This window comes from Meriones unguiculatus, chromosome 4, assembly GCF_030254825.1.
Source record: "Meriones unguiculatus strain TT.TT164.6M chromosome 4, Bangor_MerUng_6.1, whole genome shotgun sequence".
Taxonomy (NCBI): Eukaryota; Metazoa; Chordata; class Mammalia; order Rodentia; family Muridae; genus Meriones; species Meriones unguiculatus.
Window position 1 is genome coordinate 63,082,109 of NC_083352.1, and position 4,742 is coordinate 63,086,850.

At 51.4% G+C, this 4,742-nt stretch overlaps 1 non-coding gene across 1 annotated transcript; it reads left to right on the plus strand.

Annotated features, from left to right (window-relative positions):
- Nucleotides 1–1,902: 1,902 nt before the first annotated feature.
- Nucleotides 1,903–2,042, plus strand: LOC132653839 (small nucleolar RNA SNORA43). The gene has a single exon (XR_009591681.1). It is a non-coding gene; the product is annotated as a small nucleolar RNA SNORA43 (small nucleolar RNA).
- Nucleotides 2,043–4,742: the final 2,700 nt, after the last annotated feature.

The window sequence follows — 4,742 nt, forward strand, 5'->3', positions numbered from 1 at the left end:
CGCAGGTGCCCCGGGCATTTCACTGCAGACGGTTTCACCTGGGCCCAGAAGTTCCACATCAAAGCAAGATCGTCTTCTGTGATGCCCTTGTGAAATGGCCCGTGGTGGTGGTGCACTAGAATATATTTAATGCAAAAGTCAGGGGCTGGAGTGACAGCTCAGTGGTTAAGGCACTGGCTGATCTTTCGGGGGACCTGGGTTCAGTTCCCAGCAACCATGCTGCAGCTCCCAACTGTAACTCCAGTTTCAGGTGATCTGACACCCTCCTCTGACCTCTGTAGGCACATGTGTGCACATACCCACACAGAGACATATTAATTCATTTTATGTATAGTATGCTTGTCGCCTAGACGTATGTCTGTGCACCGTGTGTGCAGTGCCAGAAGAGGGCGCCAGATACCAAGAACTGGAGAGTTAGGGCTCTTGTGAGCTGCTCTGTGAGCTCTGAGAATTGAACCTGGACCCTCTGCAGAGCAGACAGTGCTCTTAACTCCTGAGCCTTTTCTCTAGCCTTGATAAACATAATTTTTAAAAACTAAAATATTTTAAAGGCCAAAAACAAATAAGGGGTGGTGGACATGGCTCAGTAGCCCTGAGTTCAAATTCACAGACCCTATGTAAAAGTTGGGCATGGGAGCACATGCCTGTAATCCCAACCCTCCTGTGGGGAGATAGGAGGCAGAGACAGGAGGGTCCCCAGAAGCTTGGAGGCAGCTAGCCTACTGTATACAACCAGACGAGAGCCTGCCTCACCCGGTCAGCACTGTGTGATGTCACAGGTGCCTGTGGTGAGTGCCCTGCCCACACGCGGGCTTGCGCCGTACCATGCATGTCTGCGTCTTCTCTGCAGGGTCCCAGCAGTGTATGCCGCGGTAGGAGCCCAAGGTCATGGAGGAGGGGCTGTGGGCCACACTGATACCTTTTTTAAGTAAGGGACTTTGTTAAGGAGAAATGGAGCCGAGCATGGTGGCGCACGCCTTTAATCCCAGCACTCAGGGAGGCAGACACAGGTGGGTCACTGTGAGTTTGAGGCCAGCCTGGTCTACAGAATGAGTCAGGACAGCCACAGCTACACAGACAAACCATCTTGAAAAACCAAAAGCCAAAACAAAACAAAACCAACCAAACAAAAAACCAGAAGGCTGAGGTCTTCCTAGCACTCTGGAGGCAGAGGCAGAGGCAGGTGACTGTGAACTCCAGGCGTGCCTTGTCTACGTAACGAGACTGTATATGAAAAGTAAATAAAATGTAAAAATTGAAACAGGAGTTTGAGAGATGGTGTCTCGGTCAGGGTTTCTATTGCTCAACAAAACACCACGACCAAAAAGCAAGTTGGGGAGGAAAGAGTTTATTCAGCCTACACCTCCACAGCACTGGAGGAAGTTAGAACAGGAGCTCGAGCAGGGCAGGAACCTGAAGGAGCTGACGCAGAGCCGTGGATGTGCTGCGTACTAGCTTCCTCCTCTTGTCTTGCGCAGCTGCTTCTTATAGAACCCAGGACCACCTGCCCAGGGGTGGCCCCACCCACAGTGGGCTGGGCCAGCTCCCATCATCACTAATTGAGAAGATGCCTCACAGCTGGATCTCATGGAGGCGTCTCCTCAACTGAGGCTCCTTCCTGATGACTCGAGCTTGTGTCAAGCTGACGCACAACCAGCCAGTACACATGGCTCAGTGATTAAGAAAGTTTATTACTATTGCAGAAGACACGGGTTCTGTTCCTTGGAACCACAGTCGGCAACTCAACTTCCCGAGAGTCCAGATCCAGGGAGGCCTTTCCTGAGCTCCGGTGCTCCCTGCAACCATGTACACACATACACTCACATTCACACTCACACACAATCACATTCACACACTCATACACACGTGTCATTAAGAATCTCAAATAGCTGCCCTGAAGATGCTGTCTTCGATCCATCAGCACCACGGGCACAGCACCGCTCAGCTGTGCCTGTGACAGTGGGGCAAAGAGCAAGTGGCTATTTCTACGCTCAGTGTTCGGAAGCCAGTGAGCACTAAGAATGGTTTATAGCCTGACATTTGCAGAGCCATGGTGAGGTGGCACTGGGGTTTGGCTTTGATGCTGTTAGCCAGACCCCAATGTCAGAGACCCCAAGGACTCACCAAAAATTTGTGGTCAGCATGTTAGCCAGGTGGAACATTGGAGTTGGAAGGATGTAGAGACTGGGTTTTCAGAGGGGCAGAAAAATACAAGAAACTATCCATCCTTTTCATCTTCCAGATCCAGAAGTGAGGAAGAATAAGGCCTACCTCTTGGCTGTGGCTCATCAGGACAGATGCAGGTGTAATTTTAAGCCATGGGCCACGTGTGGCCTCTGACCTCACCAGTGACCTGCAGAACCACCCATACAGACTTTGGGCAGCTCTACGCTTCTCGTCCTGGTAGCCCACATCATAAATTATAAACTGCATTTGGCTTGCCTTTAACTGTATTTGGCAAACTGGTGATGTGGGGTCTGGTAGTGGCACTAGGAGTGGAGGACCCTTCCTTAATAGTGAGCCAGGCAGTGAGCCAGCCTGATTTACAAAGCAAGTTCGAAGGCTGTTGGAGAAAGTCCTGTCTTGAAAACGAGATAACTGGGGGGAAGGGGGCTGCCTGTAGATGCTGTGGCACAAATAAACTTGTCGGTTCTTAAAAAAAAAAAAAAAAAAAAAAAAAAGAATCTAAAATAGATCTATCCAGGCATGATGGCAGGAGAATTGAGTTCAGAGTCGTTAAACTGTAGATTGAGTTTGAGCTCAGCCTGAGCTACATAAGACGAGGTCTCAAAGACTCAGGTCAGGCATGCTGGCCCATGCCTGTGCTCATCTCAGCAAGGGGGAGGCTGAGGTCTGAGGGTTGATTTCAAGGCCAGCCTGAGCTACACAGAGAGATCCTTTTTCTGAAACAAATCAGTAAAGCCAAGGTTGGTGTTCACACCTTTAATCCCAGTGCTCAGGAGACAGAGGCAGGGGGATCCCTGTGAGTTTGGAGCCAGCCTGGTCTACAGAGCTCCAAGCCAGCTCAGGGCTGCCAGCCTCAAAAATACAAAACAAAACAAGGAAAAATGAATGAAATGCTCACAGTCCTCAAGGCTGCTCTGTCACGCCGGCCATCACAGGCGGTTCAGAGGGCCCTGTGGGGGGACGAGGAGGGAGCTTGGCCTGTTTTCTAGATGGCACTGCACCACCTGCAGCCCGGGCCCTGCTGAAGCTGCAGCAGACAGCTGTGGAGCTGAAGCCCTGCTCTGCATCCCTGGAGGACACCTTTGAGGGCTGCCTGGAAGACCCCGCAGCTCACTCTGGAGGGAGCCTGGGCCAGGCCTGTAATCCCACGCGCTTCCCAGCCCATGCCTGTGGCTTTGGATTGGGGACCAGGAAATTAGAAGGAACAGGATTATAGAGTTGACGAAAGGAAATGGGGGTGGGGGACGGACTACGTGGACAGATCTCGGGGGGGGGGCAAGATACTGCCATCCCATGTGGATGTACGCCGATGGGGGCCCTCGGCACTGGGGCATTTAAAAATTCCATTTCTTTTTATTATTGGGATGAGGAGCGCTGGCCACAGTGCACATGTGGAGGTCGGAGGACAACTCGCAGGAGTCAGTTCTGTCCTTCTATTGTGCAGATCCCAGGGACAGAGCTCAGCTTGCTGGGCTTGGAAGCAAGCTCCTTTACCTGATGAGCCATTTCGGCAACCCAGGGCAGGAGAAGATCCGGCGAGCATGCACGGTTCTCTAGGCAGGCAGCCTCCTCCTGGCCCATCTCTGTCGCTGCCCAAGGTGCCCAACAATGAGGTGGCCATGGTGGCAGAGGTGGCAACTATGCGTGAGCTCAGAAACCTGGATGACCATTCACAAGGGCGAGCTGGGCTGTGGGCGCGACTCAGTGCCAGCCTGCAGTGGAGGAGCGTTGGGCGTCGGGCGCCCTGCTCTGTCACTCTCCCCCTTTACCCTCCAGCTACTGGCATCTCTCACAGAGCTGGGAGATAGGCTGGCAGCCAGCAAGCTCCCGGGGGTCCGTCCACCCCTGCTGTCTGAAGGATTGAGGTTGCAGGTGCTTGTGAACACGTCCAGCTTTTAGCATTATTTACCTCTATATCTATCTGTCTGTCTATTATCTATCTGTCTGTCTATCTATCTATCTATCTATCTATCTATCTATCTATCATCTATCTATTTCAAAAGAGGGTCTTGGCCAGGCAGTGGTGGCATATGCCTTTAATCCCAGCACTTGGGAGGCAGAGGCAGACAGAACTCTGAGTTTGAGTCCAGCCTGGTGTACAGAGTGAGTTCCAGGACAGCCAAGACTATACAGAAAAACTCTGTCTCAAAACGGCAAACAACTTGGGTCTGACTGTGCAGTTGAAACTTACTCTGTAGACCAGGCTGGCCTCCAACCTCAAACTCACAAAGATCTGCCTGCCTCTGTCTCCCAAGAGGCAGGATCAAAGGTGTACACCACCTCACCACCTAGCTCCTTTTTTTTTTTTTTCTTTTAAAGAATTTATTTATTTTATGTGTATATGAGTGCTCTATCTGCATGTGCACCTACAACCCAGAAGAGGGCATCAGATCCCAGTGTAGATGGCTGTGAGCCACCATGTGGCTGCTGGGAATTGAACTCAGGACCTCTGGAAGAGCAGACAGGGCTCTTAACCTCTGACCCATCTCTCCAGCCCCCCACCCAGCTTAATTTGTTTGTTTGTGTTAATGTGTGTTCCAGAGATTTGAACTCCC